The 16822-nt window shown below is 55.4% G+C and overlaps 1 protein-coding gene across 1 annotated transcript in view; it reads right to left on the reverse strand.

Annotated features, from left to right (window-relative positions):
- Positions 1-16822, reverse strand: part of LOC139240862 (zinc finger protein 148-like) — a 1532788-nt gene that overhangs the window by 604292 nt on the left and 911674 nt on the right. The window lies entirely within an intron of this gene.

A 16822-nucleotide genomic window follows, 5' to 3' on the forward strand; every position in this document is an offset into this window, starting at 1 on the left:
GTACCCCAGCGAGATTCAGTGCCAGGGGAACTGTACCCCTGTGAGAGTCAGTGCCAGGGGAACTTTACTCCAGTGAAAGTCAGTGCCAGGGGAACTGTACTCCAGTGAGAGTCAATGCCAGGGGAAGTGTACTCCAGTGAGTGTCAGTGCCAGTGGAACTGTACCCCAGTGGGAGTCAGTGCCTGTGGAACTGTACTCCATTGAGAGTCAGTTCCAGGGGAAGAGTATCCCAGTGAGATTCAGCACCAGGGGAACTGCACCCCAGTGAGATTCAGTGCCAGGGGAATTGTACCCCAGTGGGAGTCAGTGCCTGTGGAACTGTACTCCAGTGAGAGTCAGTTCCAGGAGAACTGTATCCCAGTGAGATTCAGCGCCAGGGGAACTGTACCCCAGTGAGATTCAGTACCAGGGGAACTGTATCCCAGTGAGAGTCAGTGCCAGGGGAACTGTACCCCAGTGAGAGTCAGTGCCACGGGGAACTGTACTCCAGTGAGAGTCAGTGCCAGGGGAACTGTACTCCAGTGAGAGTCTGTGTCAGTGGACTGTACCCCAGTGAGAGTCAGTGCCAGGGGGACTGTACCCCAGTGAGAGTCAGTGCCAGAGGAACTGTACCCCAGCGAGAGTCAGTATCAGGGGAACTGTATCACAGTGAGAGTAAGTGCCAGGGATACTGTACCCCAGTGAGAGTCAGTGCCAGGGGAACTGTACTCCAGTGAGAGTCAGTGCCAGGGGAACTGCACTCCAGTGAGAGTCAGTGCCAAGGGGACTGTACTCCAGTGAGAGTCTGTGTCAGGGGACTGTACCCCAGTGAGAGTCAGTGCCTGGGGAACTGTACCCCATTGAAAGTTTGTGCCAGGGGAACTGTTTCCCAGTGAGACTCAGTGCCAGGTGAACTGTACCCCAGTGAGAGTCAGTGCCAGGGGAACTGTATTCCAGTGAGAGTCTGTGCCAGGGGACTGTACCCCAGTGAGAGTCAGTGCCAGGGGGACTGTACCTCAGTGAGAGTCAGTGCCAGGGGAACTGTACCCCAGTGAGAGTCAGTGCCAGGGGAACTGTACCCCAGTGAGATTCAGTGCCAGGGGAACTGTACTCCAGTGAGAGTCAGTGCCAGGGGAACTGTACCCCAGTGAGAGTCAGTGCCTGTGGAATTGTACCCCAGTGAGTGTGCCGGGCGAACTGTACCCCAGTGAGAGTCAGTGCCAGGGAAACTGTACTCCAGTGAAAGTCAGTGCCAGGGGAACTGTAGCCAGTGAGAGTCAATGCCAGAGGAACTGTACTCCAGTGAGTGTCAGTGCCAGGGGAACCGTATCACAGTGAGTTTCAGCGCCAGGGGAACTGTACCCCAGTGAGATTCAGTACCAGGGAAACTGTATCCCAGTGAGAGTCAGTGCCAGGGGAACTGTACCCCAGTGAGAGTCAGTGCCAGGGAATTGAACTCCAGTGAGAGTCAGTGCCAGGGAATTGAACTCCAGTGACAGTCAGTGCCAGGCGAACTGCACCCCAGTGAGAGTCAGTTCCAGGGGAACCTTACCCAAGTGAGCGGGTCTGTGCCAGGGGAATTGTACCCCAGTGAGAGTCAGTGCCAGAAGAATTGGACCCCAGTGAAAGTCAGTGCCAGGAGAACTGTACTAAAGTGAGAGTCAGTTCCAGGGGAACTGTATCCCAGTGAGATTCAGTGCCAGGGGAACAGTACCCCAGTGAGACTCAGTACCAGAGGAACTGTATCCCAGTGAGAGTCAGTGCCAGGGAATTGAACTCCAGTGAGAGTCAGTGCCAGGAGAACTTAACTCCAGTGACAGTCAGTGCCAGGCGAACTGCACTCCAGTGAGAGTCAGTTCCAGGGGAACCTTACCCAAGTGAGCGGGTCTGTGCCAGGGGAATATGTACCCCAGTGAGAGTCAGTGCCAGAAGAATTGTACCCCAGTGAAAGTCAGTGCCAGGAGAACTGTACTAAAGTGAGAGTCAGTTCCAGGGGAACTGTATCCCAGTGAGATTCAGCACCAGGGAAACTGTACCCCAGTGAGAGTCAGTGCCAGGGGAACTGTACTCCAGTGAGAGTCAGTGCCAGGGGAACTGCACTCCAGTGAGAGTCACTGCCTGGGGAACTGTACCCCATTGAGAGTCTGTGCCAGGGGATCTGTTTCCCAGTGAGACTCAGTGCCGGTGGAACTGTACTCCAGTGAGAGTCAGTTCCAGGGGAAGTGTATCCCAGTGAGATTCAGCACCAGGGGAACTGCACCCCAGTGAGATTCAGTGCCAGGGGAATTGTACCCCAGTGGGAGTCAGTGCCTGTGGAACTGTACTCCAGTGAGAGTCAGTTCCAGGAGAACTGTATCCCAGTGAGATTCAGCGCCAGGGGAACTGTACCCCAGTGAGATTCAGTACCAGGGGAACTGTATCCCAGTGAGAGTCAGTGCCAGGGGAACTGTACCCCAGTGAGAGTCAGTGCCACGGGGAACTGTACTCCAGTGAGAGTCAGTGCCAGGGGAACTGTACTCCAGTGAGAGTCTGTGTTAGTGGACTGTACCCCAGTGAGAGTCAGTGCCAGGGGGACTGTACCCCAGTGAGAGTCAGTGCCAGAGGAACTGTACCCCAGCGAGAGTCAGTATCAGGGGAACTGTATCACAGTGAGAGTAAGTGCCAGGGATACTGTACCCCAGTGAGAGTCAGTGCCAGGGGAACTGTACTCCAGTGAGAGTCAGTGCCAGGGGAACTGCACTCCAGTGAGAGTCAGTGCCAAGGGGACTGTACTCCAGTGAGAGTCTGTGTCAGGGGACTGTACCCCAGTGAGAGTCAGTGCCTGGGGAACTGTACCCCATTGAGAGTTTGTGCCAGGGGAACTGTTTCCCAGTGAGACTCAGTGCCAGGTGAACTGTACCCCAGTGAGAGTCAGTGCCAGGGGAACTGTATTCCAGTGAGAGTCTGTGCCAGGGGACTGTACCCCAGTGAGAGTCAGTGCCAGGGGGACTGTACCTCAGTGAGAGTCAGTGCCAGGGGAACTGTACCCCAGTGAGAGTCAGTGCCAGGGGAACTGTACCCCAGTGAGATTCAGTGCCAGGGGAACTGTACTCCAGTGAGAGTCAGTGCCAGGGGAACTGTACCCCAGTGAGAGTCAGTGCCTGTGGAATTGTACCCCAGTGAGTGTGCCGGGCGAACTGTACCCCAGTGAGAGTCAGTGCCAGGGAAACTGTACTCCAGTGAAAGTCAGTGCCAGGGGAACTGTAGCCAGTGAGAGTCAATGCCAGAGGAACTGTACTCCAGTGAGTGTCAGTGCCAGGGGAACCGTATCACAGTGAGTTTCAGCGCCAGGGGAACTGTACCCCAGTGAGATTCAGTACCAGGGGAACTGTATCCCAGTGAGAGTCAGTGCCAGGGGAACTGTACCCCAGTGACAGTCAGTGCCAGGCGAACTGCACCCCAGTGAGAGTCAGTTCCAGGGGAACCTTACCCAAGTGAGCGGGTCTGTGCCAGGGGAATTGTACCCCAGTGAGAGTCAGTGCCAGAAGAATTGGACCCCAGTGAAAGTCAGTGCCAGGAGAACTGTACTAAAGTGAGAGTCAGTTCCAGGGGAACTGTATCCCAGTGAGATTCAGCGCCAGGGGAACAGTACCCCAGTGAGACTCAGTACCAGAGGAACTGTATCCCAGTGAGAGTCAGTGCCAGGGAATTGAACTCCAGTGAGAGTCAGTGCCAGGAGAACTTAACTCCAGTGACAGTCAGTGCCAGGCGAACTGCACTCCAGTGAGAGTCAGTTCCAGGGGAACCTTACCCAAGTGAGCGGGTCTGTGCCAGGGGAATATGTACCCCAGTGAGAGTCAGTGCCAGAAGAATTGTACCCCAGTGAAAGTCAGTGCCAGGAGAACTGTACTAAAGTGAGAGTCAGTTCCAGGGGAACTGTATCCCAGTGAGATTCAGCACCAGGGGAACAGTACCCCAGTAAGACTCAGTACCAGAGGAACTGTATCCCAGTGAGAGTCAGTGCCAGGGGAACTGTACCCCAGTGAGACTCTGTGCCAGGGGACTGTACCCCAGTGAGAGTCAGTGCCTGGGGAACTGTACCCCATTGAGAGTCTGTGCCAGGGGAACTGTTTCCCAGTGAGACTCAGTGCCGGTGGAACTGTACTCCAGTGAGAGTCAGTGCCAGGGGAACTGTACTCCAGTGAGAGTCAGTGCCAGGGGAACTGTACTCCAGTGAGAGTCAGTGCCAGGTGAACTGTACTCCAGTGAGAGTCTGTGTCAGGGGACTGTACTCCAGTGAGAGTCAGTGCCAGGGGGACTGTACCCCAGTGAGAGTCAGTGCCAGGGGAACTGTACCCCAGTGAGAGTCAGTGTCAGGGGAGCTGTATCACAGTGAGAGTCAGTGCCAGGGAAACTGTACCCCAGTGAGAGTCAGTGCCAGGGGAACTGTACTCCAGTGAGAGTCAGTGCCAGGGGAACTGCACTCCAGTGAGAGTCACTGCCTGGGGAACTGTACCCCATTGAGAGTCTGTGCCAGGGGATCTGTTTCCCAGTGAGACTCAGTGCCGGTGGAACTGTACTCCAGTGAGAGTCAGTGCCAGGGGAACTGTACTCCAGTGAGAGTCAGTGCCAGGGGAACTGTATTCCAGTGAGAGTCTGTGTCAGGGGACTGTACCCCAGTGAGAGTCAGTGCCAGGGGGACTGAACCCCAGTGAGACTCTGAGCCACGGGAACTGTACCCCAGTGAGAGTCAGTGCCAGGGGAACTGTATCCCAGTGAGAGTCAGTTCCAGGGGAACTGTATCCCAGTGAGAGTCAGTGCCAGGGGAACCGTATCCCAGTGAGAGTCAGTGTCAGGGAAACTGTACTCCAGTGAGAGTCAGTGCCAGGGGAACTTTACTCCAGTGAGAGTCAGTGCCAGTGGAACTGCACTCCAGTGAGTGTCAGTGCCAGGGGAACGGTACCCCAGTGGGAGTCAGTGCCTGTGGAACTGTACCCCAGTGAGAGTCAGTGCTTGTGGAACCGTACCCCAGTGAGAGTCAGTGCCAGGGGAAATGTAACCCAGTGAGATTCACTACCAGGGGAACTGTATCCCAGTGAGAGCCAGTGCCAGGTGAACTGTACCCCATTGAGAGTCTGTGCCAGGGGACTGTTTCCCAGTGAGACTTAATGCCAGTGGAACTGTACTGCAGTGAGAGTCAGTGCCAGGGGAACTGTACTCCAGTGAGAGTCAGTGCCAGGGGAACTGTACCCCAGTGAGATTCATTGCCAGGGGAACGGCACCCCAGTGGGAATCAGTGCCTGTGGAACTGTACCCCAGTGAGAGTCAGTGCTTGTGGAACCGTACCCCAGTGAGAGTCAGTGCCAGGGAAACTGTACTCCAGTGAGAGTCACTGCCAGGGGAACTGTAATCCAGTGAGATTCAGTGCCAGGTGAACTGTACCCCATTGAGAGTCTGTGCCAGGGGACTGTTTCCCAGTGAGACTCAATGCCAGTGGAACTGTATTACAGTGAGATTCAGTGCCAGGGGAACTGTACTCCAGTGAGAGTCAGTGCCAGGGGAACTGTACCCCAGTGAGATTCATTGCCAGGGGAACTGTACCCCTGTGAGAGTCAGTGCCAGGGGAACTGTACCCCAGTGAGAGTCAGTGCCAGGGAAACTGTAATCCAGTGAAAGTCAGTGCCAGGGGAACTGTACTCCAGTGAGAGTCAATGCCAGGGGAAGTGTACTCCAGTGAGTGTCAGTGCCAGGGGAACTGTACCCCAGTGAGAGTCAGTGCCAGGGGAACTGTACTCCAGTGAAAGTCAGTGCCAGGGGAACTGTACTCCAGTGAGAGTCAATGCCAGGGGAAGTGTACTCCAGTGAGTGTCAGTGCCAGGGGAACTGTCCCCCAGTGGGAGTCAGTGCCTGTGGAACTGTACTCCAGTGAGAGTCAATGCCAGGGGAATTGTACCCCAGTCAAAGTCAGTGCCAGGAGAACTGTACTAAAGTGAGAGTCAGTTCCAGTGGAACTGTATCCCAGTGAGATTCAGCGCCAGGGGAACAGTACCCCATTGAGACTCAGTACCAGAGGAACTGTATCCCAGTGAGTGTCAGTGCCAGGGAATTGAACTCCAGTGAGAGTCAGTGCCAGGAGAACTTAACTCCAGTGACAGTCAGTGCCAGGCGAACTGCACCCCAGTGAGAGTCAGTTCCAGGGGAACCTTACCCAAGTGAGCGGGTCTGTGCCAGGGGAATATGTACCCCAGTGAGAGTCAGTGCCAGAAGAATTGTACCCCAGTGAAAGTCAGTGCCAGGAGAACTGTACTAAAGTGAGAGTCAGTTCCAGGGGAACTGTATCCCAGTGAGATTCAGCACCAGGGGAACAGTACCCCAGTAAGACTCAGTACCAGAGGAACTGTATCCCAGTGAGAGTTAGTGCCAGGGGAACTGTACCCCAGTGAGACTCTGTGCCAGGGGACTGTACCCCAGTGAGAGTCAGTGCCTGGGGAACTGTACCCCATTGAGAGTCTGTGCCAGGGGAACTGTTTCCCAGTGAGACTCAGTGCCGGTGGAACTGTACTCCAGTGAGAGTCAGTGCCAGGGGAACTGTACTCCAGTGAGAGTCAGTGCCAGGTGAACTGTACTCCAGTGAGAGTCTGTGTCAGGGGACTGTACCCCAGTGAGAGTCAGTGCCAGGGGGACTGTACCCCAGTGAGAGTCAGTGCCAGGGGAACTGTACCCCAGTGAGAGTCAGTGTCAGGGGAGCTGTATCACAGTGAGAGTCAGTGCCAGGGAAACTGTACCCCAGTGAGAGTCAGTGCCAGGGGAACTGTACTCCAGTGAGAGTCAGTGCCAGGGGAACTGCACTCCAGTGAGAGTCACTGCCTGGGGAACTGTACCCCATTGAGAGTCTGTGCCAGGGGATCTGTTTCGCAGTGAGACTCAGTGCCGGTGGAACTGTACTCCAGTGAGAGTCAGTGCCAGGGGAACTGTACTCCAGTGAGAGTCAGTGCCAGGGGAACTGTATTCCAGTGAGAGTCTGTGTCAGGGGACTGTACCCCAGTGAGAGTCAGTGCCAGGGGGACTGAACCCCAGTGAGACTCTGTGCCACGGGAACTGTACCCCAGTGAGAGTCAGTGCCAGGGGAACTGTATCCCAGTGAGAGTCAGTGCCAGGGGAACTGTATCCCAGTGAGAGTCAGTGCCCGGGAAACTGTACTCCAGTGGGAGTCAGTGCCTGTGGAACTGTACCCCAGTGAGAGTCAGTGCTTGTGGAACCGTACCCCAGTGAGAGTCAGTGCCAGGGGAACTGTAACCCAGTGAGATTCACTACCAGGGGAACTGTATCCCAGTGAGAGCCAGTGCCAGGTGAACTGTACCCCATTGAGAGTCTGTGCCAGGAGACTGTTTCCCAGTGAGACTCAATGCCAGTGGAACTGTACTGCAGTGAGAGTCAGTGCCAGGGGAACTGTACTCCAGTGAGAGTCAGTGCCAGGGGAACTGTACCCCAGTGAGATTCATTGCCAGGTGAACGGTACCCCAGTGGGAATCAGTGCCTGTGGAACTGTACCCCAGTGAGAGTCAGTGCTTGTGGAACCGTACCCCAGTGAGAGTCAGTGCCAGGGAAACTGTACTCCAGTGAGAGTCACTGCCAGGGGAACTGTAATCCAGTGAGATTCAGTGCCAGGTGAACTGTACCCCATTGAGAGTCTGTGCCAGGGGACTGTTTCCCAGTGAGACTCAATGCCAGTGGAACTGTACTACAGTGAGATTCAGTGCCAGGGGAACTGTACTCCAGTGAGAGTCAGTGCCAGGGGAACTGTACCCCAGTGAGATTCATTGCCAGGGGAACTGTACCCCTGTGAGAGTCAGTGCCAGGGGAACTGTACCCCAGTGAGAGTCAGTGCCAGGGAAACTGTAATCCAGTGAAAGTCAGTGCCAGGGGAACTGTACTCCAGTGAGAGTCAATGCCAGGGGAAGTGTACTCCAGTGAGTGTCAGTGCCAGGGGAACTGTACCCCAGTGGGAGTCAGTGCCTGTGGAACTGTACTACATTGAGATTCAGTTCCAGGGGAAGTGTATCCCAGTGAGATTCAGCACCAGGGGAACTGCACCCCAGTGAGATTCAGTGCCAGGGGAATTGTACCCCAGTGGGAGTCAGTGCCTGTGGAACTGTACTCCAGTGAGAGTCAGTTCCAGGAGAACTGTATCCCAGTGAGATTCAGCACCAGGGGAACTGTACCCCAGTGAGATTCAGTACCAGGGGAACTGTATCCCAGTGAGAGTCAGTGCCAGGGGAACTGTACCCCAGTGAGAGTCAGTGCCAGGGGGACTGTACTCCAGTGAGAGTCAGTGCCAGGGGAACTGTACTCCAGTGAGAGTCTGTGTCAGGGGACTGTACCCCAGTGAGAGTCAGTGCCAGGGGGACTGTACCCCAGTGAGAGTCAGTGCCAGGGGAACTGTACCCCATTGAGAGTCTGTGCCAGGGGAACTGTTTCCCAGTGAGACTCAGTGCCGGTGGAACTGTACTCCAGTGAGAGTCAGTGCCAGGTGAACTGTACTCCAGTGATAGTCAGTGCCAGGGGAACTGTATTCCAGTGAGAGTCTGTGTCAGGGGACTGTACCCCAGTGAGTGTCAGTGCCAGGGGAACTGTACTCCAGTGAGAGTCAGTGCCAGGGGGACTGTACCTCAGTGAGAGTGTGCCAGGGGAACTGTACCCCAGTGAGAGTCAGTGCCAGGGGAACTGTACCCCAGTGAGATTCAGTGTCAGGGGAACTGTACTCCAGTGAGAGTCAGTGCCAGGGGAACTGTACCCCAGTGAGAGTCAGTGCCTGTGGAATTGTACCCCAGTGAATGTGCCGGGCGAACTGTACCCCAGTGAGAGTCAGTGCCAGGGAGACTGTACTCCGGTGAAAGTCAGTGCCAGGTGAACTGTAGCCAGTGAGAGTCAATGCCAGAGGAACTGTACCCCAGTGAGTGTCAGTGCCAGGGGAACCGTATCACAGTGAGATTCAGCGCCAGGGGAACTATACCCCAGTGAGATTCAGTACCAGGGGAACTGTATCCCAGTGAGAGGCAGTGCCAGGTGAACTGCACCCCAGTGAGATTCAGTACCAGGGGAACTGCACCCCAGTGAGAGTCAGTTCCAGGAGAACTTTACTCCAGTGACAGTCAGTGCCAGGCGAACTGCACCCCAGTGAGAGTCAGTTCCAGGGGAACCTTACCCAAGTGAGCGTCTGTGCCAGGGGAATTGTACCCCAGTGAGAGTCAGTGCCAGAAGAACTGTACCCCAGTGAAAGTCAGTGCCAGGGGAACTGTACTCCAGTGAGAGTCAGTTCCAGGGGAACTGTATCCCAGTGAGATTCAGCGCCAGGGGAACTGTACCCCAGTTGGATTCAGTACCAGAGGAACTGTATCCCAGTGAGAGTCAGTGCCAGGGGAACTGTACCCCAGTGAGACTCTGTGCCAGGGGAACTGTACCCCAGTGAGAGTCAGTGTCAGGGGAACTGTACCCCAGTGAGAGTCAGTGCCAGGGGAACTGTATCTCAGTGAGAGTCAGTGCCCGGGAAACTGTACTCCAGTGAGAGTCAGTGCCAGGGAAACTGTACTCCAGTGGGAGTCAGTGCCTGTGGAACTGTACCCCAGTGAGAGTCAGTGCTTGTGGAACCGTACCCCAGTGAGAGTCAGTGCCAGGGGAACTGTAACCCAGTGAGATTCACTACCAGGGGAACTGTATCCCAGTGAGAGCCAGTGCCAGGTGAACTGTACCCCATTGAGAGTCTGTGCCAGGGGACTGTTTCCCAGTGAGACTCAATGCCAGTGGAACTGTACTGCAGTGAGAGTCAGTGCCAGGGGAACTGTACTCCAGTGAGAGTCAGTGCCAGGGGAACTGTACCCCAGTGAGATTCATTGCCAGGTGAACGGTACCCCAGTGGGAATCAGTGCCTGTGGAACTGTACCCCAGTGAGAGTCAGTGCTTGTGGAACCGTACCCCAGTGAGAGTCAGTGCCAGGGAAACTGTACTCCAGTGAGAGTCACTGCCAGGGGAACTGTAATCCAGTGAGATTCAGTGCCAGGTGAACTGTACCCCATTGAGAGTCTGTGCCAGGGGACTGTTTCCCAGTGAGACTCAATGCCAGTGGAACTGTACTACAGTGAGATTCAGTGCCAGGGGAACTGTACTCCAGTGAGAGTCAGTGCCAGGGGAACTGTACCCCAGTGAGATTCATTGCCAGGGGAACTGTACCCCTGTGAGAGTCAATGCCAGGGGAACTGTACCCCAGTGAGAGTCAGTGCCAGGGAAACTGTAATCCAGTGAAAGTCAGTGCCAGGGGAACTGTACTCCAGTGAGAGTCAATGCCAGGGGAAGTGTACTCCAGTGAGTGTCAGTGCCAGGGGAACTGTACCCCAGTGGGAGTCAGTGCCTGTGGAACTGTACTACATTGAGATTCAGTTCCAGGGGAAGTGTATCCCAGTGAGATTCAGCACCAGGGGAACTGCACCCCAGTGAGATTCAGTGCCAGGGGAATTGTACCCCAGTGGGAGTCAGTGCCTGTGGAACTGTACTCCAGTGAGAGTCAGTTCCAGGAGAACTGTATCCCAGTGAGATTCAGCACCAGGGGAACTGTACCCCAGTGAGATTCAGTACCAGGGGAACTGTATCCCAGTGAGAGTCAGTGCCAGGGGAACTGTACCCCAGTGAGAGTCAGTGCCAGGGGGACTGTACTCCAGTGAGAGTCAGTGCCAGGGGAACTGTACTCCAGTGAGAGTCTGTGTCAGGGGACTGTACCCCAGTGAGAGTCAGTGCCAGGGGGACTGTACCCCAGTGAGAGTCAGTGCCAGGGGAACTGTACCCCATTGAGAGTCTGTGCCAGGGGAACTGTTTCCCAGTGAGACTCAGTGCCGGTGGAACTGTACTCCAGTGAGAGTCAGTGCCTGGTGAACTGTACTCCAGTGATAGTCAGTGCCAGGGGAACTGTATTCCAGTGAGAGTCTGTGTCAGGGGACTGTACCCCAGTGAGTGTCAGTGCCAGGGGAACTGTACTCCAGTGAGAGTCAGTGCCAGGGGGACTGTACCTCAGTGAGAGTGTGCCAGGGGAACTGTACCCCAGTGAGAGTCAGTGCCAGGGGAACTGTACCCCAGTGAGATTCAGTGTCAGGGGAACTGTACTCCAGTGAGAGTCAGTGCCAGGGGAACTGTACCCCAGTGAGAGTCAGTGCCTGTGGAATTGTACAACAGTGAATGTGCCGGGCGAACTGTACCCCAGTGAGAGTCAGTGCCAGGGAAACTGTAGCCAGTGAGAGTCAATGCCAGAGGAACTGTACCCCAGTGAGTGTCAGTGCCAGGGGAACCGTATCACAGTGAGATTCAGTACCAGGGGAACTGTATCCCAGTGAGAGGCAGTGCCAGGTGAACTGCACCCCAGTGAGATTCAGTACCAGGGGAACTGCACCCCAGTGAGAGTCAGTTCCAGGAGAACTTTACTCCAGTGACAGTCAGTGCCAGGCGAACTGCACCCCAGTGAGAGTCAGTTCCAGGGGAACCTTACCCAAGTGAGCGTCTGTGCCAGGGGAATTGTACCCCAGTGAGAGTCAGTGCCAGAAGAACTGTACCCCAGTGAAAGTCAGTGCCAGGGGAACTGTACTCCAGCGAGAGTCAATGCCAGGGGAACTGTACTCCAGTGAGAGTCAGTTCCAGGGGAACTGTATCCCAATGAGATTCAGCGCCAGGGGAACTGTACCCCAGTTGGATTCAGTACCAGAGGAACTGTATCCCAGTGAGAGTCAGTGCCAGGGGAACTGTACCCCAGTGAGACTCTGTGCCAGGGGATCTGTACCCCAGTGAGAGTCAGTGTCAGGGGAACTGTACCCTAGTGAGAGTCAGTGCCAGGGGAACTGTATCCCAGTGAGAGTCAGTGCCCGGGAAACTGTACTCCAGTGAGAGTCAGTGCTTGTGGAACTGTACCCCAGTGAGAGTCAGTGCTAGGGTAACTGTAACCCAGTGAGATTCACTACCAGGGGAACTGTATCCCAGTGAGAGCCAGTGCCAAGGGAACTGTACCCCAGTGAGAGTCACTGCCAGGGGAACTGTTTCCCAGTGAGACTCAGTGCCAGTGGAACTGTACTCCAGTGAGAGTCAGTGCCTGTTGAACTGTACTCCAGTGAGAGTCAGTTCCAGGGGAACTGTATCACAGTGAGATTCAGCGCCAGGGGAACAGTACCCCAGTGAGATTCAGTACCAGGGGAACTGTATCCCAGTGAGTGTCAGTGCTTGGGGAACTGTACCCCAGTGAGAGTAAGTGCCAGGGGAACTGTACTCCAGTGAGAGTCAGTGCCAGGCGAACTGCACCCCAGTGAGTGTCAGTTCCAGGGGAATCTTACCCAAGTGAGCGTCTGTGCCAGTGGAATTGTACCCCAGTGAGAGTCAGTACCAGAGGAACTGTATCCCAGTGAGAGTCAGTGCCAGGGGAACTGTACCCCAGTGAGACTCTGTGCCAAGGGAACTGTACCCCAGTGAGAGTCAGTGCCAGGGGAACTGTACCCCAGTGAGAGTCAGTGCCAGGGGAACTGTATCCCAGTGAGAGTCAGTGCCAGGGCAACTGTACTCCAGTGAGAGTCAGTGCCAGGGAAACTGTACTCCAGTGAGAGTCAGTGCCTGGGAAACTGTACTCCAGTGAGAGTCAGTGCCAGGGGAACTTTATTCCAGTGAAAGTCAGTGCCAGTGGAACTGTACTCCAGTGAGTGTCAGTGCCAGGGGAACGGTACCCCAGTGGGAGTCAGTGCCTGTGGAACTGTACCCCAGTGAGAGTCAGTGATTGTGGAACTGTACCCCAGTGAGAGTCAGTGCCAGGGGAACTGTAACCCAGTGAGATTCACGACCAGGGGAACTTTATCCCAGTGAGAGCCAGTGCCAGGGGAACTGTACCCCAGTGAGAGTCACTGCCAGGGGAACTGTTTCCCAGTGAGACTCAGTGCCAGTGGTACTGTATCCCATTGAGAGTCTGTGCCCGGGGAACTGTTTCCCAGTGAGACTCAGTGCCGGTGGAACCGTACTCCAGTGAGAGTCAGCGCCAGGGGAACTGTAACCCAGTGAGATTCAGTGCCAGGGAAACTACCCCAGTGGGAGTCAATGCCTGTGGAACTGTACTCCAGTGAGAGTCAGTTCCAGGGGAACTGTATCACAGTGAGATTCAGCGCCAGGGGAACTGTACCCCAGTGAGATTCAGTACCAGGGGAACTGTATCCCAGTGAGAGTCAGTGCTTGGGGAACTGTACCCCAGTGAGAGTAAGTGCCAGGGGAACGGTACTCCAGTGAGAGTCAGTGCCAGACGAAATGCACCCCAGTGAGAGACAGTTCCAGGGGAACCTCAGCCAAGTGAGCGTCTGTGCCAGGGGAATTGTACCCCAGTGAGAGTCAGTGCCAGAAGAACTGTACCCCAGTGAGATTCACTGCCAGGTGAACTGTACCCCATTGAGAGTCAGTGCCAGGGGAACTGTACCCCGGTGAGAGTCAGCGCCAGGGGAACTGTACCCCAGTGAGAGTCAGTGCCAGGGGAACTGTATCCCAGTGAGAGTCAGTTCCAGGGGAACCTTACCCAAGTGAGCGTCTATGCCAGTGGAATTGTACCCCAGTGAGAGTCAGTACCAGAGGAACTGTATCCCAGTGAGAGTCAGTGCCAGGGGAACTTTACCCCCGTGAGACTCTGTGCCAGGGGAACTGTACCCCAGTGAGAGTCAGTGCCAGGGGAACTGTACCCCAGTGAGAGTCAGTGCCAGGGGAACTGTATCCCAGTGAGAGTCAGTGCCAGGGCAACTGTACTCCAGTGAGAGTCAGTGCCAGGGAAACTGTACTCCAGTGAGAGTCAGTGCCAGGAAAACTGTACTCCAGTGAGAGTCAGTGCCAGGGGAACTTTATTCCAGTGAGAGTCAGTGCCAGTGGAACTGTACTCCAGTGAGTGTCAGTGCCAGGGGAACGGTACCCCAGTGGGAGTCAGTGCCCGGGGAACTGTTCCCCAGTGAGACTCAGTGCCGGTGGAATTGTACTCCAGTGAGAGTCAGTGCCAGGCGAACTGTAACCCAGTGAGATTCACTGCCAGGTGAATTGTACCCCGGTGAGAGTCTGTGCCAGGGGACTGTTTCCCAGTGAGACCAGTGCCAGTGGAACTGTACTCCAGTGAGAGTCAGTGCCAGGCTAACTGCACCCCAGTGAGAGTCAGTTCCAGGAGAACCTTACCCAAGTGAGCGCCTGTGCCAGGGGAATTGTACTCCAGTGAGAGTCAGTGCCAGAAGAACTGTACCCCAGTGAGCGTCAGTGCCAGGGGAGCTGTACCCCAGTGAGAGTCAGTGCCAGGGAAACTGTACTCCAGTGAAAGTCAGTGCCAGGTGAACTGTACTCCAGTGAGAGTCAATGCAAGGGGAACTGTACTCCAGTGAGTGTCAGTTTCAGGGGAACTGTGCCCCAGTTGGAGTCAGTGCCTGTGGAACTGCACTCCAGTGAGAGTCAGTTCCAGGGGAATTGTATCCCAGTGAGAGTCAGTGACAGGGGAACGGTACCCCAGTGGGAGTCAGTGCCTGTGGAACTGTACCCCTGTGAGAGTCAGTGCTTGTGGAACTGTACCCCACTGAGAGTCAGTGCCAGGGGAACTGTAACCCAGTGAGATTCACTACCAGGGGAACTGTATCCCAGTGAGAGCCAGTGCCAGGGGAACTGTACCCCAGTGAGAGTCAGTGCCAGGGGAACTGTTTCCCAGTGAGACTCAGTGCCAGTGGATCTGTACCCCATTGAGAGTCTGTGCCCGGGGAACTGTTTCCCAGTGCGACTCAGTGCCGGTGGAACTGTACTCCAGTGAGAGTCAGTGCCAGGGAAACTGTACTCCAGTGAAAGTCAGTGCCAGGGGAACTGTACTCCAGTGAGAGTCAATGCCAGGGGAAGTGTACTCCAGTGAGTGTCAGTGCCAGGGGAACTGTACACCAGTGGGAGTCAGTGCCTGTGGATCTGTACCCCAGTGAGAGTCAGTGCTTGTGGAACTGTACCCCAGTGAGAGTCAGTGCCAGGGGAACTGTAACCCAGTGAGAGCAAGTGCCAGGGGAACTGTACCCCAGTGAGAGTCACTGCCAGGGGAACTGTTTCCCAGTGAGACTCAGTGCCAGTGGTACTGTATCCCATTGAGAGTCTGTGCCCGGGGAACTGTTCCCCAGTGAGACTCAGTGCCGGTGGAATTGTACTCCAGTGAGAGTCAGTGCCAGGCGAACTGTAACCCAGTGAGATTCACTGCCAGGTGAATTGTACCCCGGTGAGAGTCTGTGCCAGGGGACTGTTTCCCAGTGAGACCAGTGCCAGTGGAACTGTACTCCAGTGAGAGTCAGTGCCAGGCGAACTGCACCCCAGTGAGAGTCAGTTCCAGGAGAACCTTACCCAAGTGAGCGCCTGTGCCAGGGGAATTGTACTCCAGTGAGAGTCAGTGCCAGAAGAACTGTACCCCAGTGAGCGTCAGTGCCAGGGGAACTGTATCCCAGTGAGAGTCAGTGCCCGGGTAACTGTACTCCAGTGAGAGTCAATGCCAGGGGAACTGTACCCCAGTGAGAGTCACTGCCAGGGGAACTGTTTCCCAGTGAGACTCAGTGCCAGTGGTACTGTATCCCATTGAGAGTCTGTGCCCGGGGAACTGTTTCCCAGTGAGACTCAGTGCCGGTGGAACCGTACTCCAGTGAGAGTCAGCGCCAGGGGAACTGTAACCCAGTGAGATTCAGTGCCAGGGAAACTACCCCAGTGGGAGTCAATGCCTGTGGAACTGTACTCCAGTGAGAGTCAGTTCCAGGGGAACTGTATCACAGTGAGATTCAGCGCCAGGGGAACTGTACCCCAGTGAGATTCAGTACCAGGGGAACTGTATCCCAGTGAGAGTCAGTGCTTGGGGAACTGTACCCCAGTGAGAGTAAGTGCCAGGGGAACGGTACTCCAGTGAGAGTCAGTGCCAGACGAAATGCACCCCAGTGAGAGACAGTTCCAGGGGAACCTCAGCCAAGTGAGCGTCTGTGCCAGGGGAATTGTACCCCAGTGAGAGTCAGTGCCAGAAGAACTGTACCCCAGTGAGATTCACTGCCAGGTGAACTGTACCCCATTGAGAGTCAGTGCCAGGGGAACTGTACCCCGGTGAGAGTCAGCGCCAGGGGAACTGTACCCCAGTGAGAGTCAGTGCCAGGGGAACTGTATCCCAGTGAGAGTCAGTTCCAGGGGAACCTTACCCAAGTGAGCGTCTATGCCAGTGGAATTGTACCCCAGTGAGAGTCAGTACCAGAGGAACTGTATCCCAGTGAGAGTCAGTGCCAGGGGAACTTTACCCCCGTGAGACTCTGTGCCAGGGGAACTGTACCCCAGTGAGAGTCAGTGCCAGGGGAACTGTACCCCAGTGAGAGTCAGTGCCAGGGGAACTGTATCCCAGTGAGAGTCAGTGCCAGGGCAACTGTACTCCAGTGAGAGTCAGTGCCAGGGAAACTGTACTCCAGTGAGAGTCAGTGCCAGGAAAACTGTACTCCAGTGAGAGTCAGTGCCAGGGGAACTTTATTCCAGTGAGAGTCAGTGCCAGTGGAACTGTACTCCAGTGAGTGTCAGTGCCAGGGGAACGGTACCCCAGTGGGAGTCAGTGCCCGGGGAACTGTTCCCCAGTGAGACTCAGTGCCGGTGGAATTGTACTCCAGTGAGAGTCAGTGCCAGGCGAACTGTAACCCAGTGAGATTCACTGCCAGGTGAATTGTACCCCGGTGAGAGTCTGTGCCAGGGGACTGTTTCCCAGTGAGACCAGTGCCAGTGGAACTGTACTCCAGTGAGAGTCAGTGCCAGGCTAACTGCACCCCAGTGAGAGTCAGTTCCAGGAGAACCTTAC

Source organism: Pristiophorus japonicus, chromosome X, assembly GCF_044704955.1.
Source record: "Pristiophorus japonicus isolate sPriJap1 chromosome X, sPriJap1.hap1, whole genome shotgun sequence".
In the NCBI taxonomy this organism is placed as follows: domain Eukaryota; kingdom Metazoa; phylum Chordata; class Chondrichthyes; family Pristiophoridae; genus Pristiophorus; species Pristiophorus japonicus.